Below are 23405 nucleotides of genomic sequence, written 5' to 3' on the forward strand. Positions count from 1 at the left end.
GAACCCGATGCCGATAAGCGATGAAGAAGCCAGAAGAAGAAGAGTACAGATAAGTAAAGATAAATCCTTATAAACACTAAGATATAAGTTACAACTATAATTTTGTAATATCCTATCCATTAAATGAGTAACAATGTTGCAAAAGACAAGCAAGTTGACAAGGTAAATGAAAGTGTAGTTTGCAGAGGAAAAAAGAAATGTGAAGCGTGTAAATGTGAACTATGAGAAATAGGTAAAGCTTGACTTAAGGATCTCCAACTAAATACATTTCATGAGCATTCAAACTTCACCCAATAACCTCACTGCTGAATGGCCCACATTGTACTTGTGTGCTGAATCAGAAACGAAGGTAAACGTTCTCTAATGACCAGTAAACCGAGAGCCCCGTCCACAGTGATGCCGCGTCTGCCACAATGAACTTCTTCTCCTCAAGATTGCTTTGAACACAGATGTTGTGGAGATGGACAGTGTGCCCGGTTTCCTGTCCTACCAGCCCACCTTTAAGTGTCCAAAAATGCTACTAAGTTGGTGAAAACAGAAAGAGTGTGGTTGAAAGTGACAGGAAAAAATGAGAGCAGAAGGCTAGATGAAGCAAGAGCATGCTTGGAAAGGGCAAATAAACAAAAGAAGCAGTAGACACAGAGTAAGCTTGCGAAAAAAACAAAAATGAACTTTAGATTTAGTAATAAGAAGATGAAACCCAGTGGCGCTAGTGGGCTTTACAATACTTATCGCCTTAATGCCGTAAACAGTAGAGACCAGCCAAATACACAGGATGACAGTCCACTAATGTCTGAAAGACTGAGTAGACATTTACAGACAGTTTACAGACCAAAGAGAGGTATTATGTACTTTTGAATTGGTTATTGGAGTTCCTATTATAATAACTTTTGTTGCGTTCAGAATCAATCTCAGAGGTGTTAGCTTTCACCGTAGTGTCATGTGCCAGTTGGTGTATGTAGGTGGTGATTTGCAGATTTAAATTACACAGTGTATTCTACTTGAAAGTCAGAACAGATGAACTCATTCTGCTCTTCTTACCTGATAAATATTTAAATATAGTGTTCATATTAAAAAGATTACATTTTTCCAAATGCCCAAAGCTGATGAGATTGCGAAGTACAAAAAAACGAAAATGCAGAGCTGATTAGAAGTTTGTAAAAATAAGCTGACAAAGAGTAAATATATTTTTGTGATTGAAATTTTGATATATGAAAGACGTGCACATATAGCCACACATTCTTAAAATACACATCACTTGTTAGGAGAAGTTAATCTACTAGAAGTAATATTTTACTCTAAAAAATAAGTTACTGGCAGACGCCGCTCCTTGCGACAATGCGACACTCACACTGGAAATCAGTCACCACAAAAAGAAAGGGAACTCCCTGGAGTTTAATGATACCTCACAAATAACTAAGTCTACAGTATCTTAGCTGTGGCAGGGGCTTGCCAAAGCATAAGGGTGGGGAAACCTCTTACAATAAAAAAGGCAGTCTCTCTAGTTCATGTACCTAACCCATAAGACTCTAGCTAAACGGTCACCAGTATAGAAAGAGCCGTGGCTTAAGACTACGGGGGGCGGCCAACCAAAAGCCAATTCAGAAAAAATAAAAAGAAGAATTCCTCAGATTCAACATAGGGCCTTTGCCATCGTCGGCGCGTGCTCTAATTAAGCTGCAAGCAGCGTTGGAACGGAGTGTTTGCACCTCCTTGCAGTCAGGGTTATGGCATAACAAGCATGTGTAAAGCATAGCAACCAACAAAAGAGCACTCTCGCTGAGTTCAATGATATCTCACACAAGACTCACCTTTAAAGCTTACCAGAGCTAGAGTTTCACTAAACCTGCTTTCTGAAACGACCTACTGATCTGTCGTAATAGCAAATATGACTCAGTTTGTTGTTAAGTGGATCAGGTTCCGGATCGAAACCTAGGAAGTCTGTACATCCAGAGAAAAGAACTGAAGACTCCAGGTATTCTTTACCTTTGATGATGAGGGAGGAGATTCCCGCAGCGTGTAGAGATGACGGCTCGAGGAGAGCGTGCGGATGCGTGAGGATGACCAGAGCGAGAGTCTTCTGAACTTCTTCCGATGATGAAGATGAAGGACTTTAGACGGGTTGAACACCAGGTGTAAGTGTCTTAGACACTACAGGGAGGCAGAGCGACAGTAAACAGTCTGTTTACACTGGGCACTGAGTCTAAAGGCGGCCAAGGTCGGATACCACCAGCATTAAATTAGGGAACTTGACAAATCATGACAAAATCAGTTCGTTTTCAGTGGGAAGCGCTAAAGCGTTTACATACGGTAGATGTTAAGCTTGGTGAAGTTTGAAAAAGAATTTGCCTGTTGAACCAATAGAAATCGTCTTGACAGGCGCTGACCTTAAAGGAAAAAAGATCGGGGATAGTCAAATAAGAAAGCTACGATCACATTATACGATGTGGTCAACAACAGTTTATGAAACCCCTTTCCTTTTGTTCTTTGAATTTAAATACTTCACAACAAGACATATTAAAGACGTTCTAGAATAGGAGTTGATGGTCACCTATGGAGTGGGACAAATAACATGTACTCAATACAGTTTTGAGTTATTCCGCTTTCTACTACTTTAACTACTCCAATCCTTCTTTGTTACTCTCACATGTATTAGTGAGAGGATATAAAAGTAGTACTTTACTTTATTGTTACTTAGGTATATTTTGATGCTAATGCTTTTGTACTGTTACTTCAGGAGGAAGTTATATGCATGACCTTACTATATAGCGTATCTGCACTGTGGTATTACTGAAAAAATCGGATACTTCTTCCGTGTGTGTGTGTGTGTTTCTGTGTGTGGTTGGGGTGTGGTGTGTGTGTGCTGTGTGTGTGTGTGTGTATGCGTATATTTGGTTTGTCCAAAGGCTCTGGCTCCTTGCAGGGCGACCCACAGGGTTGGCCCCGCCTGCTCGTAACACCACCAGCTGCAGCTCGCCTTCACCTCCCTTCTCGCACACGCACACGCACACGCGCACACACCACAAACACACACACACACACACACACACAAACACTCTTTCAATAGCCACACCATTATTGAATAAATAAAACAACCCTTACCTGAACTAAGATCAGTAAAATGGTAATTTCAACAGCATTAATTCCATCAAAACAACTGTCATAATCCAGTCCTCCAGGATTTCGCCGCCTTTTTTGAGATTGTTACGGCCAAAATGCCGATTTGCAGGAGCATAGTAAACACTGTGATAAAAGTTGCAGTGTCTTTGTATTCTTGTTGTGATTTTCTTTTTGTATAGTTCTTCGAGATAAAAAGGGACACTTTTTTTGGGAAAGGAAAACTATCTGCTGCTGAGTTTTAGTACAAAAGGCTCAGGAGGCTGCAAATGTTGGTATAATATGAAAATGGCTGGGGATTAAGATAAAAAATAATAAGTATCGAAAAAATGATACAGGTTGTCAGGACGATCGAAATGTTTTGCATGGTCGTTGCCTGTAGTTTTGTTGGTAAATGTGAGATGTTCGAGTCACCTATGTCTCGTCTTCATATCAGAAATAAGGAAATTAATTGGTGACGTAGTGTTTACGTCACCCGTTCTCACTCCTGCTTGAAGACTGGCTAGAGTCACATACTGATCCAAAGTGGTACTGCGACTGCTGGGATTGGTTGAAGTATGGGAAATCTTTATTTGGTCCAAAATTGTGGAAAAGTGGTGGTGATTGGTCAAAATTGTGAGTTGCATCAAATTCACGGTGTTTGGTGAATTTGCATGAATTGTTGCAATCGCGACTTCGGGAAACCTGAGCGGAGAACTGATAATCACACTTGCTGCTCTGAGTTTGTCTGTTTAACACCAATACTGCTCACTGATCCTTCGGTAAAACATAACAATAACCATCATCACTAGCGATTTAAGTCTATTTCTCTGATGCTTTCATTTTGTAAAGTGTAACGATGAATCCTCCAGGAACGCTAAAGTAGCAGTGTGTTTAACAAGGCGTCAGTGCTTGGACCAATTCTATTCTCCTTATATGATACCTCTAGGGAATATAAACACTCAATTAACTTCTTGTGTTCGGGAGGCAGACACCATCAGCACATTTCATTTAAAACTCTCCTCTTAATAAAACTAATATTTAAGCAGTGAGGAGTTGCAGCGTTTTGCCTAGGCCGGCGGGGGAGGGTGTATGCTACAGACACAGCACCCTCTCTCTCTTGCTTCGCTCTCATAGTCGTCAGATTTATACTACCAATACTATAGAACTGCTCAGGTTTGCCTGCACCAGTCCTAATTATGCTGTTATAGTTTTAGACTAGGGGACTTCCTTGTTTTGACACACTCTAGACCCACTCTCCTCTCTCTTTCCATCTGGTGCATCAGTCCGGAAAATGTTTTACAACCTTATTCCCCGGGAGACCTTATTTTTTTTACACAGCAGTTTTCCTTGGATTACGGTGGCGGCTAAATAATAAGTGGCAGCTGTCGCCGTAGTCCTGCTCCGGGTTTACCATGCACGCTACGCTCTGCAGTGCCCTGCTACACACTGCTACGTCCTGCTGACAACCTGCAGTGCCCTGCTACCACATGAAATGATACTACTATTTTTCATTCATCACCACCCCAACGGGCACCCTCAGACAGAGCCTGAGTCTGTCAAGTTCTCCTGAATTAATAAATGGTGAATTGATTTTTAATTAAACTAAATTTATAGTTTGTAAACCATCAATACATAATTTGGATTGCTTATAATAAAGTTGCAACAACAACAATTATATTATTGGTTTGTTAATGGTTAATAAATACTTCATATAACATATACAATAATTTCTTTGTTAATGTCTTTAAACAATGGGTTATAGCAGCACCCCCCCACATACTTACGTCCTCTTCTTACATGGGTTGGCTAGCATAGTAATACACTCCCCTCAACGTCTTCAACTGACTGTATAAACTATACAAAGTATTCTTAGAAAATATGACATGCAACGTTTTGTTAATGTTATATCAATCACATGAATTGTGACTTAAGTTATTTAGAGGAAAACCGGAAACAGCCCAAGCACCACCCTGATAGAGGCCAAGATTGCCAAAACGTTTTGGAAATAAAGCATTGTGTATGGAGAAGAAGTGTACATGATTATGTTGATGGTCTTGCATTGAAGCTAGGAAACTGTCATATTAAAACCGACCAGGATAAGGTGAGGTTAGGATATTTCGAGCTGCTGGTTAGCTTTTTTTTATAACTAAATTTTTTAATATACAAGAGATCAACGCTATAAATCAAAAATGAAACCAGCTATTGTATGTCCATCTTCAATTCCCCCTCCCATATCCCAACAAAACAGAAACAACAGGGGGGAGAGTAGTTTCTGCAGTCTGAGAATATCCCTGTCTCTGGAATAATACTTTAGATATGGTAAACTGACTGTAAAAAAAGTCAGATCCAACTGCAAATTGTAGCTACTGCTCTTGCTTATCAATCGCATTGGTATTTCTGTATTTTTTTTTTTTTTTACCATTAGCAGGAAAGTGTGTGCCATGCTGTCGGTGTATTGGATTTCCCTGTTCTATTGTCCCTTGTCTTCTTTTCTTCCTTTCTTCTGGGCCTCTTCCCCTCCTTCTCCTCCCTTCAAGTCCTCGGCTGTTTTTGGGCGAGTCAGTGGCACCAGCCCTTATATTCTTGGTGCGAGAAAAGGGAAAATCGTGGCTGGCCCGACCTTGCCTCTCAATTGTACACTTACGATGACTTTGCCGCTCGCACCATGTCGTGAGCCGTAACTCCATGGAGCCTGAAGGAGGAAGAGTAAAGAAAGATGATGAAGAAGAGTTAGAATCATTAGAATTTGTTCGTAAAAGTACTAAAAACATTAAAAAAAGGGTTTCAATGCTGCCGAAATCCAATCACTTGTACTTGATACTCACTGGATGATATAGAGATATAACAATGGAGATGTTGCAGTATTATGGAGCTAGATTGTTTCTTTATTACCTGCGGATGAAATAAATGACTGAGAGACAAAAAATATTTAAGGAAAAAGTTTTCTACCAATAGCTAAAAAAATAATTGAGACTAAAAAAAGTTTATATAAATTTTAAATCTTTTAATTATTTAAAATCTCTCTCCAAATACTTTTTTAAACTGTCAAATAATATATTGTACCAGTGTGAAAAAATTTCTCTCAAAAAAATTGGCCGTGTTGAGCACCGTCTTGTCTTGAGGTCATCTGAATCATTACACCATTGTCACCGTCATAGATGCGCTGCCTAGTACAGTGCCCAAGATAGCGTAGCTAAATAGCAGCCAGCCCCTTCTAAGGAATACCTTGTTAAATATCTAAAACACTTTTTAACCGTCAAACTGAAACACTGGCGGTGCGCTCCCTCAGATCAGATCAAGGTGGCAGAGAAGCTTTATGTAATGTTTCCATGCGGGCCTAGCCCCATGATGGCGGTCGTCTGCAGCTGCAGGACCTGGAGCTCACACGTGTTTAGTTGACTGTTAAAAAGTGTTGAGGTAATCAAAAGGTATATTTAGAAGTGGGCTGGCTGCTAGCGCTAGCTCCGCACTTAACTAAGACAGCGCATCTATGACGGTGACAATGGTGAAATGATTTAGATGGACTCCAAGATAAGACGTTGCAAATCAAATCTAGCCCATAATTAAGAGCCTATCAGGAACAGGAATGATTACACTCTTTGAGCTCTATTTACAGTGGCCCTGCAAATCTTCAGCAATTTGACAACAGATGTACTAAATTAGAAACAGCTGTGCATGTGTTGTCAAATCGGTGTGAAGAAGTCTTCATTGCTGTGTTAATTTGCATGTTTTCTAATTTGAGTGACCTCTCAGGGCCACATTGTACTTTGAAAGCAGGTAGTTTGATTGGCTGTAGCTTCACAGCCATAAAGAAACCCAGCAAAGTAGAAATACTGGAAATATTAGTTAATGAAATACAGTACTTCAGAGAGTAGTGACTTCAGCAATATTAGTGCAGTAAAAATTTACAATATACTGATTTTCAAGACATTACCTGGACACCAGCAAAATTAAAACAGGAGCAGATGTAGGAGGCCTCATAGTAAATATGTATAAACACTTAAATAAACAGGGGATATTAAAAATAAATACTTGCCTCCCATCAGCGGTGTTAGAGACCATCTTACGATTGGATAACACTAGCCGAGATACCAATTGGGCCAGAGACGTAAATTGGGGGGCCAACGGCCCCTTTCCTATTTCTTATCCCCCTACTTTGGCATCCTGCTCAGACCCCACTATCTTCGTACTGGGCCTTCATTTTGATCACAGGTACACAACTGTAAAGTTTCATGGCTGATCTTGCACCATGTGTGACTATTCCATGGACAAATCTGTCGACGCATACTACGTACAAATTTGGCAAAGCACTCTGTGGTGGATCCTGCTACTTGCCAGGATGACACATGTGTAAATACACACATACTATACAACTTTATTATCGGTTACATGAAATTAATTGTGTTCCCAAACAGCGCTGCTCAAAATGGCCTCGCAAGGTGAAAACAAACACAGAAAATGTGTTAGTGGTCTTACCCAGGAAAGTCATTGGCAGCGATGCGGTCATAGTCCCAGACCTGCAGCGTCAGAACAGCCGGCTGTCGAAACTCTGACTCTCCAGAGAGAAGAAGGACTCCTTCTTCTGTACAACTCTTTCTACAGCATGAGAGAGCAGATTATTATTAACAACGACTGACTGTAGTGTCCTCTAGTGGCTGAGTGTTCATTACAGCCACAATTAAACACCACCACCTAAAAGGGTGCACATTTTTTATTTAATATTAAATTGTTATGTACAATGGAAACTAATATGATGGTGACACAGTGTTCAAACAATTGGTAATATATTACCGAATGACATAAGGGTCATTGGTACTAATTTTGACAATTTTGTTACGGATCACTCTTTCACCAATCAAAAACTCCAATCATACTTTGCTTTGAGCTTATTTAATGTTGGGACTTGCTGTTTTTGTTTTATATCACACAGTAAACATTTTGGGTGGTGGACTGTAAACCTAACCCTACAACAACACATTGGAAACAATCCCCTTGGATTCTGGAAAACATACTGAACAATCTTTGGACATTTCTAAGATAATTAAAAGCTTAATCGTAAAATAATGAAAGTATACTCAAAAAGAAAATAATCATTTGTTTCCCTAGAGAGACCAGAGCAAAGGTCACTATAATCATCAGCAGGTCCAGGTGCCAACAGAAGTATGTACAGTATTTATACCTCAGTAGGAAGGTAGTCGAAGCGGAACACAAATCTCCGTTGAAGTTTCCTTCCCAGTCAGAGAGTTGAAGTGGACATCAGTCTCCTGTTTTTCCTTCCAATCCCTTTACCAGCTGCATAGACAAAAAAACAGAATAAAACACTGAGCCTACATAGCAAGCAATGCCTAAATAACGTCACTTAGCCATGCAATACACATGGTTGAAAATGATAACAAGAGATTTACCAAACCATAGTAGCCTATCTTTCCAACAATGGGTCCTAATTTCAGACAAAGCAAGCTTCCCATAACGCAGCTGGCAGATTGTCTGAACTTTAGCTAGTCAGCTTATCAAGCTAACATACCTGAGCAGGTAAAACTCTCCAGTATTATAAGGGGAAAAATCAAGATTTGAGAGCAGTCAGAATCAATAAACATCACTTTGTGTAGTCATTTTTTCTTCTTCTTTCCTCTTTTGTTTCATTTCTGTTAATCATCTAAATACCTTCAGAATTATCTTGTGTGTGTGTGGGTGCTTGTGAATTGCCCCTTCCATTGAGAGATCGGGCACGCGATTGCCCAGGCCTCGCTCTCAACTGGCATGATGTATGGTCTAACATTCCAGTATCACGCAATCCAGACCATCGCAGATTTACTACAATCATACATAGGAAAAGGTTTTAGGTTTAGGCAATGGGTGGCGCCTAGGTAGAGCATACAGCGTGCAGGACATGGTGAGGATTATTCGCGGTAATGTAGGTAATTTGGTCCAACAAGTCTCTTGCTGTTCCTGTCTCTGTTTTGTGTTTAATGACTTTAGTGTGGCAATGTTCTTGGTCTGGGAGGCTTAATCTCAACCACCACAATTCCTCCTCGTCCTCTTCCTCTTCGATGTTTGCCATGTCAGAAACCCATCATCTGAACAATAAAGAAAACAACACTCAATGCTAACAAACAAACTCTGTTAAAATAGTTTTCCAGGTATTTTACATTTGTAGTATGTTTATCCTATTCCTCAATTTTGTGTTGTTTCTTCATGTGTTTTATTGATAAAAAATCTGGTGGAAAGCATTTCCAGAAGAGTTGTGGCTAATATCAACAGATTGTTGCCTGAGAGTTCAATTATATAGCTGGGAACAATCAATTCAATTCAATTTATTTATAGTTCAATCATAACAAGAGTTATCTCAAGACACTTACAGATAGAGTAGGTCTAGACCACACTCCAGAATTTACAAGGACCCAGCAGTTCTAGTAGTCTCCTCAGAGCAAGCAACAGTGCGACAGTGGGCGAGGAAAAACTTCCTTTTAGCAGAAACCTGGGACAGACCAGGCTCTGGTAGGCGGTGTCTGACGGGCCGGTTGGGGGTAGTGGAAATAACAAAAATAGAAAAAAATAGTAGTTGTAGCAGTTCTTTGTGTAGTCAGGGCATAGCAGGGCACTGTGCGGCATTACAAGACACAGTAGGACGTAGCTGGGCACCGCAGAGTGTAGCAGTGAACATGGCATCGCAGAACGTGTAGCGGGACCATGGCGACAGCTGCTACCATGATTTTGGAGCCTCCTGATCCAAGGGAACCAGACCAATCTGGGACTGCATGTTTATTTGCTCTGACAGATACGTCGGTGCCACCTCCCGGTAAAACAGATTTCCAGCCAGCCAGATTCTGGTCAGGCCACCACACTATTTATATCACAATGGGGCGGGTTTCAGACAATACTGACAAACTCAGCAAAACCAGACTCAGACATTGATTCTAAACCATCACACCTCATGTCTGCACACTGTAGTCTCTTTACGTTGTAGTAACTCAACGTACGTCACGTTAACCGGAATAATAACATAAGTGTACGAGTCGACCGTTCTGTAGTATATGTTTTCATGCTAACAAAGTGTCTTAGCTTGAAAAAAGCTAGCGAAAACGCTGATTAGCTTATAATGCTAGTCGTGGGCGCAGAGGGTAAAGTAAAAAGACCACTATTTCTATACCAGTAAAAAGGCTCAAATAGCACCACAACTCCTCTGAAGCATAATGAGGATCCCACATGTAAAACGAAGCAATGTAGGAATTTGTAAGTGTACAAACAGTTTATTAAAAAGATAGATTTAAAGACAGTAGCATTCACGTTTACAGCTGGTGCATCATGCAGTGGGGTTCTACATAGAATTACCCCCTGGGCAAGACCCCTTCAAGTGAATCCGAAATAGTGCGCCAAGCCGCAGAGCTGGATTGCATCGCGGGGTGTCCGATGCCAGACTGGAGCAAAGACCACTATAGGAGCTTAGACTGAGCAACTGCCTAGCGGCCTGGAGTGCACCATCCTTTAATCACAATGAAATCACCGCTTTGTCAACGTTTCATTGATGAAAACATTTGGCAGAGCAGCACTCTCTTTTTTTACCAAAAGCTTTGTGAATTTCACTATCTAGCAAATTTTAGTTTCAACACAGTGTTCAGCCCCCCCTCCCTTTCCCCTCTCACACAGCTTCTTTACACGGCTTCTCTAGCAAAAGCATAAACATGAAAGGATGAGACACATCAATTAGCATGAAAAACATACCAGAGAATAATGACTCTGTACACATATGTTATATCCATAGGTTCATTTGTGCCAGAATTGTCCTTTTAACACTGATTTAAAAAATCTGCTCTCACTCTGACATGAGAAGAGTGTAATGATCTCCGAGAGCTGAACTCCTATAAAACCGACAAGACTTTTGATTTCTAGAAAGAATTTGAAGTTTTCCTGTCACATCAACACAATCATAGTAGCATCTTGTGGTGTCAAGTGAACACCAGCTCTGACTCATGTGTGATGTTGTTGCTCTAATAATAAGGCAAAAATTGGCAAAATACAAAATACCCAAATATTATTATGACGATGACAAAGTGGAGTTTAAACTATACCATCTCTGCTTGTTTCTCCTTCATTGCTCTCCTCCTCAGCAGCCTGGAGATAGTCAACTCATCAGACATGGTGTGTAAAGAACTGATTCATTTAAAACAGTTAGAATCTGTCCACATAATCACCAAAAAGAAATCCAATTTTAAATGTCTGTCTGAACTTTCTCGAGTGTCCTTTTCTTAATTCTGCTGCAGTAGCCGTCTTATTCTGTCTTGTCTTGTTTCACGTACTATTGGAAAGGTCTGAAACAAGGGTTCTTACCAGTATGTCATTTTCTTAAATCATGGTCATAATAAGATACAATCTAAATATCCACATCGATGGTGTGTTCTTTGTTGACGTTTTTAAGGACAAATAAAGCAGTGCTACCCGTCTCCATTCCTCTAGTGAAGCGTACGTATTTAGCCACCAATCCAACTCCTCCAACTCTGGTGGCTGCTCTCTAGCCCCTCCCTTATTTCTCAGTTTCTCAAGGGATCCTGAACGGGTCAAAAACATCAAACATTATTAAATGCTTATCGGTTAATCTGGTTGGAATTGTCTGAACTAATGTGTGGAGAGGAGAAATTAATATACATACATAACCAGGTTGATGGGTTAAAGGGAATCTGGACTGTTTAATTGACAGGCCGCTGAGTCCGATACGTTCCAGTGACACCAGAGGGTTGATCTTTTCATATTCGCCTCACTGGAGAGACACACAGAGAAATTATGTCCATAAAGAATATGAAACTATGAAAACCCACATATGAAACAGAGACAGTCACATTCAGGGCTTCTCAGGTTATGTTGTTGTATGTTATTGTTGTTGTTGTTGCTTTAGCTTCAGTTTTTTGCCTTATTATTCAGGATGCGGTGAAAATTTTATAGTATCCTGCAGGTTAAAACAATCAGTTAGTAACATTACTACTAGTAGCTAGCTAGCTACAGGGTATGTCAGTGCTGTCACTGACAGATTTATTTTCATTTCAGTAAACAACATCAATAGTCACCAGCTGGAAAGAGAAGCTGCTTCAAAAATTAATGAGAATTTAATGTAAATCTGCCAATGTTATTATAAAATGCATAAGGTGCCATGTGACAATGGAAAGCTTGATAGGCATAGCAAAAGTAATTAAAGGGGATAGGGCTTGGCAAATGATCAATTACAATGTTCTGGAGACAACTAGTACCTAGAACCTAGTAGGATGTTACAGAAATGTCTCAAACATTCAAAAATCAAACTATCTAGTGACACTGCTACTGGGAATACTACCTCATCACTTCTTCCATAGCTCTTACATTTTGGTTTTGGCTCATCGTCTTCCTCCTCTTCCTCCCCCCTAACTTGCGGGGTGTAGTTCATGAGCTCTGGACCACGTGGGTCGACATAGAGCAAGCCGACCAAATACCGCATGCTCCACCACGAACAACGTCAAAGGGGTGGAGGTAGGCCTGCTCTGGCAACTCCTATGGACCAAACACAGGAAAAGGAAACAGGAAAACAGGGAAGAGAAGATAGCCTTGTATCTATACTGTACGGAGGTGTGTTTCTTAAGCCAGATGTGTAAAGGTAACTTAAGTCAGGCACGCACGCACGCACGCGCGCACACACACACACACACACACACAGTCTGTTTTCTAAAATCTCAGCGGCTCATCAGCGCTTCTACCTGAACGGACCCATCTGTAAACTTACACTGACTTCCACTCACTTCAGTACAGTCCTATGACAGCAGCACCTAATGCACTGAGGGAACTGACTGGTGATGATGATGACATAGGAGTAAAATGGATAGAAAGGCCATGAACCATTTGCTGTGTTCATTTGATAGTAAAAAAAATAGGATAGTTGTTAATTGTCATGGTGATAACACATCAGTGGGGCTCAGTTACAGCTGTTACTGCAAAACCTCTCGCCATAGTTTTATACAGATGTTCACAATGCCATGGCAATGGTTCACATAAAATGGCTGCCACTCGACCATTCTGCTATTATGATCTATCCATTTATTCAATGTGATGACCTCATCGTTCTGGTTTCTGATTGGTGCTGTCCACCCGTCTCAGATCAGTCAGAGGCGTTGGTTTACTGACCTCATTGAAGATGGCCAAGTTCTCACAGCAGGACTCTGGTTTTATGGGTGAAACCTGGAAGACAGATAGACGGTTACCATAGCAACAGTGCTGAAAACTGTTTAACTGGCTGGTGAAACTCAGATCTTGTGCCGAAAATAAAAGTACTCTTATTCAGAATAATATATATCAAATTATTAATGCTTGACAGGAAGGGGCTTCCAGAGTGTAGTGCAGGCTCCCTCAGTTCCCTTTTGAAAATAGACTGGATAATTCTAGTCACAAAGGTATTTTGTATTATTTTAAAGCGAATCTTGGATTATTTGTGAAATGTTTGTGTAAATGATTGTTATATGGAACATGAATTGTGGTATGTTTGCTTGTGTTGTAGTTGGAGAGTCTGGTATGGGGATCTATATCCTGTACCAGAAAATGTTCATTAAATATTATTAATTATAAAATGAATGTGTTAATCACTTTAAAATTGCAGCCGGTAAGTGGAGTTAACAACTTTATTGCTGAGTATCATCGTAACATATAGTATTATGATAGGTGATTTTGGTTTTGCATAATAATCTGAATCTGCAAAGTTACCAGTAACTAATGTGTTGAAAGTAGAAGATAAAGTAGCATACAATGGACATACTCAGGTACAAGTAGTATATAACAGAACCTTCACAAATGGTAATACTTGAAATCATACATCTATTCTTTTTAATTCAGATATACATGATACAGTGAGTATCTGCAGAGAGGATTATTCTTTTTTTTTTAATCACTGTATTTAAAAAACACTTGAAATCCCCTACCTCCCACACTGCTAAACTTATTATATGAAAATGTATTATTAAAATGGAAATACAATGAAAAAAACAAATTAACACAATTTAAAATCCTATGGGAGAAGTATTACAAGTGTAAATCTTGTAAATAACAGATATTGAGAAATTTAAAGAAGTATTAAACTCCTTTTTCAATGATTTTATGAGATATGTGCTTTCTTAAAACTATAACTATTATACTTTCAAAGTAATAGTTTATTTCTCTCTTAGTACAGTCATTTACGTGCTTGTACAGTAATAACTCAGTTAATTGCTTATATCTGAAGGTGCGTTCATTCTTACCATCATCTGAATGTCCTTATAATACTGTATGTTCCTTACTTGTTCATATGTGGGAAATAAATAAACCAACAAGATATAGATGATAGAGCTATGTACTTTAACCCAGCCTGCCTCAGTGAGCGCGATAAAACGCCACACGTTTGCAGTCTTAAGTAAAACACTTTTTTTTTTAAGTCAGCCCTAAAACAATAGCCAGGTGCCCTTTGCTTGTGAGTTTTTCTTTTGTTGCCATCGCCAGTGCTGCTGAAGTTTGGTCCTGCCCTACATGAAAGTGTCGGGATTTGATTCAATCTACACATTAAGGCACTCCTTTATAACGTGTTCAGTGAAGTGATTGGGTAGATATCTCCAATGGAAACAATATCTAGCTTATCTGAAGTTATAATGAGGTTTCAGCAGTCTGAGTTAGTCAAATCAAGTAATTCTAAAGTGAAGTCTTTTCACTAGAGGATTCCCTCTTTGTGTCCCTTGCTGAGCTGCAGAGGAGGGACACTAAAAGCCGCCTTCACACTGCCACCTGAAATCAGCTCAGTAATACGCATTGGCCCCCAGTGGACATTGTACTACACTGTTGAAAGCGGTCAGAAGTGAGTAGAAAAAAAATGCACAAGCCATCCTTTTGACCGCGGAGAAAAGTTGCCCAGGATGTTGTTAGGTCGGCTAAATGCGATTAAGCGGTATAATGTCAAAGATAAAAAAAATAAATAAATAATGTCTGTTGCTGAACAACTTAGCCATAGAGGGTAGCTATGCATTGTTTCTGCACAGAAGACTTTTCTCATATCCAAAATGAATTGATTACATAACAACATTATGAAATCGTAAATAATTAAATCCTTATTTTATAAAAGAATTCAGATTTGTTTACATAGCAACGCTATCTTCACTCGGATTAGATAGGTCGTGCAAGTTCAATTGTTTTAAGCATCCAGATGACCAGATTTGTTCGCAGCACTCATTTGCATCGGTTTGGACCCACTTGCTGCGGTCTGCGAATCTCCATAGGAAATAATAACTTCCGGTCATGTGTGAAGGCACCGTAATGTTTTCCTTTTCATTCATACATTCACTCAAACATCAGCAGTAAATACCAACAAGAACACATGACTCTGTGTGGCTATTCAGCAGTTGTTGGATCAGGAAAGCACATATTGATTCAAGAACAAGTTTAGGTACTAATAATGTCTTTCACTTTTTGCTACGTCACACATGTCCTGCAACTGTTACATGTGACCTGTTCCTTTCCTCTATGTGTGATTGACTATGCTGTATTTCTTTTAAATTGTAACTGGTTTGAGTCTTGGCCGGTCTCCCTCGGGAAAGAGATTTCAATCTCAAGGGACTTCCTGGTTAAAAAAGGTTAAATCAAGAAATAAAATAATCATATTATTGTTGATTATATCTGGTATGAATAATCTAAATCCAAAGTAACTAAAGGTTGTCAAATAAATGTAGTGGAGTAAAGTACAAAGTTGCCTCTGAATTGGTATGGAGTGTAAACAGCATAAAATGGAAATACTCAGTATGCAAAGTAATTGAGAAAATGTAATTAGTTACTTTCAAAGTGGCCGAAAACAAACCAGTAAAACCGACCGCGCGATTTCTCATGTAGTACAAACAGGTGAGTGTGTGTTACTGACCTCGAAGCACGAGTTCCCTTCTATTAGATCGCCCCGGAAGGTTGCAGATCTTCTCAGATTCCACTGATGGACATGATATGACTTAACTGTTCCATTGTGTCCCTCTTCTGTCTTCTCTCTTTGTGCTGGTGTTTAACAGTGTGATGGGAGGTACCTGAGAGAGAGAGAGACGAGAGAGAGAGAGAGAGAGAGAGAGAGGAGGTGTGTGCGTGTGTGCGTGGTGCGTAAAGGAATTCTGGTCAATTTCAACACTAGCTGTTGGTGGATATTTGGAGTGCTGTCAATAGAGAGAAAAACAAACACTCAGTGATGCTATCCTTCAAGGGAACACAGTGAATCCGACTGCTGTAGATGTGACAAAAAGGCATAAAAGTTGTGTAATCCATACCTCTGTTTTTCCTGTTTTCCGTGAAGTTCACACTAGGATTGTTGAACTCATACAATCCAATTTTCCAAAATATATTTTTTTCATAAAAAAATGATTTGCCGTTGTTATGTCCTTAGTAATGTCAACAGGCGAACCCGGACACCAACGTTGAGCCAGGAGAGCTGAAGTTCAAGAGTTAGGTTGCATAGATAACTAAGCACAGTGGGCTCTTGAACTTTGACCTGCTGCAGCGGCCGTTCTACTCTCCTGGAGTTGTTGACATATGTAAATATTGAGTATTACCACTTGGAACGCACCAATTTACCAAAACGAATGACTTGTGCAGTTGCCATAAACAGATTTCACGAAAGGGATCAAAAATCTTAACCTGTGCATCAACGCAGTGGATTAACCACACAACATGCAACCACAATGTTTCAAATTGCTCCATTGCATACTCAATGGTTGTAATAATTTAAAAAAAAACTTGCACTAACCATCTTTACGGTTATCAAGTCATATCTCACTAGTGGACTTTGAACAGCAATACATTTATATACTTAAAACTATCTTCAGTGGACATGGCAAAGACAATTATAGTACTCTTTTCACATGCCATACAAATACTGTGAACTGTATCACAAACAGTGCTCATAAAAAAAACTAATTCCCTAAAATAGTCTAAATCAAACATGTCACAAAGTGAATCAATCAAAATAAGAGCTGTGCTTTGTTACTAAGATTACTCCAAAGCTTAAAGGGTAACTTCATGTTTTTTTCAACCTGGACCCATTTTCCTATGTTTGTGTTGAATCTTTGAAAATTGGTCCAGCATTGGCAAGATCGCTGTGAACTAGGCTGCAATGTTATATAGGACAACTGTGCATCGTCAGTTAGTGTCCACTAAAGTAATGTTTTGCCGCTGCACACTCAGATTATTTGTAAGTATCCCCATCATGCGGATCACTACAGAGATAGGCCTTTTGTTTAAAGAGTAAGATCCTAAACCGTGTTTTTAGTCTGGTGGGTTTGGTGGTGGGGATTTAAGTGCTGTTTCATGTTAAACAAAAAGATCTTACTGTTTAACAAAAGGTCTATCTCTGTAATGTTGAACAACAATTGTTAAATTATATCTTAGACTGTCAGCAGCAAAAACAGCACTTTGACGTAAATTGAAGGTGCGCAATTGTCCTGTAATTTACGTTGAAGCTGGTTTGGCAGATGCCCAGCGCAACAATCTTGCTTTATACTTGACCAATGTCAAAAATTGTTTTTTCCATCAGTAACAAGAACATAGGAAAATAGGGTCCAGGTTGAAAATCCAAGGGTACCCTTTTTTTCTTCTTTTTTTTTTAAATATCAACCAGTAAAAAAGAAAATACTGAGAATAAAGAGAAAAATGTTTCAAAACTCTTTTCCAAGGTGAAAAGCGGTCCATCTGGTACAGCAGTACCAGAGGGGCCTGTCAGTCTAGATGGAGCCTGTTTTTTCTTTTTGTTGCAAAAGGTTATTTCCATGCAAATCCTGTCCAGTTAATTCAAACAAACAAAACTAGTCCAAATGATGTACAGTGGCTACAGAAAGTTTACACACCCATGCTAAAGTTGATTAAAAAAGAGAAGAAAAAAAACATCTTTTGGAAATGATCTTTAAAGCTTCAGTAGGTAACTTTTGTAAAAATGTATTTACATATTTGTTAAAACTGCCACTAGTGCCTGACAGTAGAATATGGAAAGATAATCTGTGAAAAAACCAAGCTCCTGTGGCTCCTCTCGCTCCTGCTGCCACTTGCAGAAACACACCGCTCCCGGTCAGAAACAGCCAATCAGAGCAGGAGGACTGTCTGCAGTGTCAATCACTCTTGTGTACGCGCTGCTCATACCCCTCCCCCGCACAGCGTGTAACACCGTTCAAGCTCAAGATTGCTAGTGCACTGGCTTGCTAATCGCGGAGAGAGAACAACTTTTCAGGAAAACTGCCAATTTCTCGAGTGACACTGCTCCGAAAACAAAGACGGGCAAACAGAAGAAGACCGATGACGAAAAGCGAGCTAAAAAGAAAAGAATTAAACCGAGCCCGAAATAAAACAAGGGTCAACATCGAAGCGGCTTTTCAGAGGTGGAGGGAGCTACGCCTCCTGAAAGGATTCAACACGGATTCAGAGCTAGCGTTAGCCACATTTCTGCTTGACATGTAAGTATTACTTACTTACTTACTGCCCGTCACCCCTACCAGGGGACAAATGTATAAGACAAATGTAGTGGCAACCTTATCGCAGCAAATCGGCCTAATCATCCACAGGGACAAGACCAAGATCCTAAAGACCAACTCCGCAAGCACAGAACCCATCACCCTGAATGGGAGCCCCCTGGAAGAAGCGCAGTCCTTCACATACTTGGGAAGCATCATTGACCAGCAGGACGGTACAGACGCAGACGTCAAGGCAAGGATTGGTAAAGGAAGAGCGGCCTTCGCCCAGCTCAAGAACATCTGGACCTCCAGAGAGCTGTCAGTGACCACCAAGAAGATCCGAATATCAACTCAACGTAAAGTCAGTCTTACTGTATGGGGCAGAGACATGGAGGATAAATACTACCATCAAAAGTCCAGACCTTCATCAACACCTGCCTCAGAAGAATTCTCCAGATCCGATGGCCTGACACCATCAGTATATCCAACCTCCGGGAAAGGACGGCCACTCCCTGCCGAAGAAGAAATCAGGAAGAGGAGATGGGGCTGGATAGGGCATACCCTACGCAAAACCCTCCAACCAGCATCACTAGGCAGGCGTTGCGGTGGAACCCACAAGGCAAGCGGGAGAGAGGTCGGCCAAGAAACACCTGGCGACGCGACCTTGAGGCTGACACCACCAAGATGGGCTACACCTGGAACCAGTTAGAGAAAATGGCCCAGGACAGAGGACTCTGGAGAGCTGTTGTTGTTGGCGGCCCATACCCTGATAGACATGTAAGTATCCCTGCTTGATTTGTTTCATTTTTTAAGAACTACACAACTAAGATATCAATGGTTACAGTACACTTTCAGTACACTGGTGATAGCGCAAATCTCAGTTTACTCTGTAGCTTGTTGCTAAGTCTAACAGTTAGCTTGTTAGCTTGTGGCACGGCAGGAATGTTGTAGCAGGTGAAGACTAACTTTACTTGCTAACTCCTTCACCCTCAGTATAAGCAATATTGTTTCGATACCTACATTTAGTAAGCCAAAATGTTTTTTTGTTTCACCTTTTCTCAGAACTCCCTACTGCAGCTTTAATGCCTTAATTTAAAAAAATTGCAAAGTCCAACCTTTTACAGACACCAATTTTCTTTATTAATGAATGATGTAAATAACTAAATGTTCTTCCTTAAAATTTCAGGGGGCATAAATATGCACACCCCTATGTTAAATTCCCATAAAGGCCATTTATTTCATGGATCAGGATACTATGCATCCTGATAAAGTTCTCTTGGCCTTTGTAATTAAAATAGCCCCCCCACATCATCACATACCCTTCACCATACCTAGATATAGGCATGGGGAACTTTCCATAAGATTATCTGTCAATGCAAATCCAACCAGCTATTAAGTTAACTGAAATCAAATCATTCCAATCTCTATGTATGATGAAGGGTATGCGATGTGATGTGACACAGACGAGGAGGAACAACCCTGGCCTCAAATTGAAAGCATGTTTACCTTTTAGTAAAAGTGCGAAACAGCAGCTACATTATGCAGCTGTGTCTTAACGGACATTTCAGCATTCAAAAACTCATCTAACTTGAGGAAACATGTAGAAGTATTTTTTTGTTGTTGTGGATAGGCAAAATTTTGTCTTTTAGGTTACATATGTTTTGAACATTTCCTATATATGTCATGGTGGGGGTCCGGCTGGCCGTGAGTCTGTCCTCTTAGTTATTTTTTTCCCTACTTCACGTCTTGTTTTGCCCTGTCTGCCTTGTTTTGGTTTTGCCTTGTCGTCTTGCCTTGTCTGTCTTGGTTGTGTTTTGGTTTTCCCTCTCCTGTCTGAAGCCAGCTGATCACACACCCCGTCAACTATGATCATCATCATCATCATCATGCACACCTGCCAGCCCTCACCCGCTCCCGCCGTCCATACCTGCCTGCCATCATCATCTACTCCTGTTTATCTACCCCGGCTCTTCACCCACTCTTCACTTGATTGTCAGCTCAACTACATGGGTGAACGTCTCAAGAAATCCAGTGCTAGTCTTCGTGTCTCTGTGTGTGTTGTTACTCACTCTACCTGTGTTTTCCTTTTCAGTTCATCTCTGGCCAGCTGGCTTCAGACCCCCCCAGTCCTCCTCTCATGGCGTCTCCTCCTCACCCTTATCCTGCTCCATTCGTCGTGCTTCAGCGTCGCCACCGCCTCCGCTCTCCGTGCCCGTGTCTCCCCCTCATCACCATCCTGCTCCATTCCTCGTGCCTCAGCTCCTTGTGCCCTCGCCTCCTCCTCGGCCCTTGCTCCCGGTCCCTCCCGGAGCCGCTCCCCACGTCCCGTTCCAGATTCCCCCGGGTTGCCGCCCGCTTGCTCCCGGCGTCCATCTCCCTACTCCCACTCCCGGCGTAAATCTCCCTACTCCCACTCCCTTTTCCTCAATAAATACCTTCCCTATGAGCCGTGCGTTTGAATCCATCCTTCTGTCCCAAGACACACACATATATTTAAAATTAAATTAATACATTAATTAACATACATCAAATTTGAAACATTTGTGTGTGTATATATACACACACACAAATGTTTCAAATTTGATGAAGTCTCTTTATTTAAGTTTTTTTGTAATTAATACATTTAAATTTATTTTGATTGGATCAACTATAATTTGCCTAAAGATGGATTATTTTGTATGTTTGTCTAATTGAATGCTTGTGTTAAAAAAAAAATCACACATTACCAAACAGTTACTCAGTACTTGAGTACTTTTTTTCACCAAGTACTTTTTTTACTCTTACTCAAGTTATTATTTGGATGACTACTTTTTACTTTGACTTGAGTCACATTATTCTGAAGTAACAGTACTGCAATTTTTAGCTACTCTACCCACCTCTGTGCTGCATTATCAACACCGTGATGCCTTCAATGACCATTCCGATGTCCTCCGGTTCATCACTTGAAGCATGTTCTTTAAGAACATAAATCCCAACAGTGGTGTCTTCAATGGCCTCATTGATGGCGTCTTCATCTATGCCCTGCCTTTGATGAATTTTAAATAATGACATACAGTATATAAAGAAAATACATTGAAAATACACATACCTACAACACAACTAGCCAGTCTAAAGTCACGTCTAAGATTTCTTAAGTATTGATTGTTTAATGCTATGAAACAGAACATTTTAAATGATTATTATCAAAATTGATTATAAATCAATACATTTTCTATTTATCAATGAATCATTTTAGCCCAAGAGATTAATCAGGAGATCAAAAAGAGAACACAAAACACATACCACATATTGCTGCACAAGGTTTTCTGGATATTCACCCATGTAGATTAAGCCTGCACGATTTGGGGAAAAATATAAATCATGATTGCCACCTTAGCAACGTGAAAACTGAAAACATAATTACAACTAGAGATGGTCCCATACCATTTTTTGCTTACCAATACCGATTTCAATACTTGAACATGCGTATCGGCCGATACCAAGTACTGATCCGATACCAGTGGGTCATATATTTTATTATGTTTTAACAACTGTATGCTTCTATCCCTGTATGGATGGATGTGATGTGATGTGGTTTGTTGTTGATCTGGCTCAGGTTAAACTCTTTGTGAAACATGAACAAACACAAACAATGAACGCCCCAGAACTTTCTTTTATTATCCAGTTTGGCAGTCAGTTATATCGGGAAAACAGCATAAATGAACTACTTCTTTATTACGTGGTATTGGATCGGTGCATAAACTCCAGTAATTCCCGATAAAGATACCAGTATCCGATACTGGTATCAGATGGTCACAATCACGATTTTGGCTCCCACGATTAAATTTACGTGATCACGCAATATTTAAAATGTGTCATTCCGTTCATAGAACGATCCGTATCAAAAGTCTTTGGGGTTTTTATATAGCCACCGTCTAATCACGTGCCTCCATGAGCCAATCAGAGTTGTTCCCTGCACCATGCAGCTTAGTTTCTAGATGTAGAGACTCACAGAGGACAGAGAAACTTGAGGAAAATTCCACAACAGATAGCAGTCGGTCATAACGCTATAACTATCTTAATCTGGGAAACAAAAAAATGTCTAACGTAGGGGCTTGTCCTGAGAATAGGATCGTCATGCATTGTTTGGAAGCATTTTGGATTCAAGGCAAGTGACAAAACAAGAACAGGTCATATGCAGAGAGTGCTGTAAAGTTGTGTTGGCGCCACAAAGCAACACAACAAACCTCTTTAACCATTTAAAACCCACAATGAAGTTTGAGGGCCAAGAAAAGCGTTGCAAAGACTAATCATCCTACAACATCAACTCAGGTTCAGGCATCCATTGAAGCGAGCCTGTTTAGCGCATCACCGTACCGCACCGCTTCCCAAAGACACGGTGAAATGACATATGCAGTTACATTTCATTTGGCCAAAGACGTGCCCAATAAACACGGTGACAAACAAAGGATTCAAATTCCTAGTCAAAACTCTGGATAAACGATACGAGATCCCCTTGTGCAATTATTTTTCCAAGGTAGCGCTACCTGCCATGTACAGAAAATAGAGAGTGATCTTGCCAACATAAAGCACTACAACGGATCTGTGGTCAATCAGGACAATGGATCCGTACACTAGTTTGACAGTTCATTACATCGATGAGGATTTTGCAATGCAGAGTCAATGCTTGCAAAATCTTTTCTCCTGCAAGATCACACGGGAGAGTCAACTGCCCAGGGCCTGAAGGAGGCAATGGAGGAAAAGTATAACGACCCTCTGACTTAAGAACTGTTTGATATGCGGGCTTAAAGTGAAAAAAAAATCCTGAGCCTGAAACTTTTTTGGGGGGGCAGTGGGAGGTCCACAGTGTAATGTTTTGATATG

The 23405-nt window shown here is 40.3% G+C and overlaps 1 protein-coding gene across 2 annotated transcripts in view; it reads right to left on the reverse strand.

The window, feature by feature from the left end:
- The window catches only part of LOC116688643 (fer-1-like protein 4), a 56449-nt gene that overhangs the window by 27783 nt on the left and 5261 nt on the right, over nucleotides 1-23405 (reverse strand). For both annotated transcript variants that reach the window (XM_032514809.1, XM_032514808.1), the window contains exons 2-4: nucleotides 21825-21874; nucleotides 21419-21567; nucleotides 20698-21011 (exon numbers count right to left, since the gene is read on the reverse strand). The gene's annotated coding sequence lies outside the window, so the exon portion shown is untranslated. The remainder of the gene's footprint in view (nucleotides 1-20697; nucleotides 21012-21418; nucleotides 21568-21824; nucleotides 21875-23405) is intronic.

The sequence above is a fragment of the Etheostoma spectabile genome, chromosome 4, assembly GCF_008692095.1.
Source record: "Etheostoma spectabile isolate EspeVRDwgs_2016 chromosome 4, UIUC_Espe_1.0, whole genome shotgun sequence".
Taxonomy (NCBI): domain Eukaryota; kingdom Metazoa; phylum Chordata; class Actinopteri; order Perciformes; family Percidae; genus Etheostoma; species Etheostoma spectabile.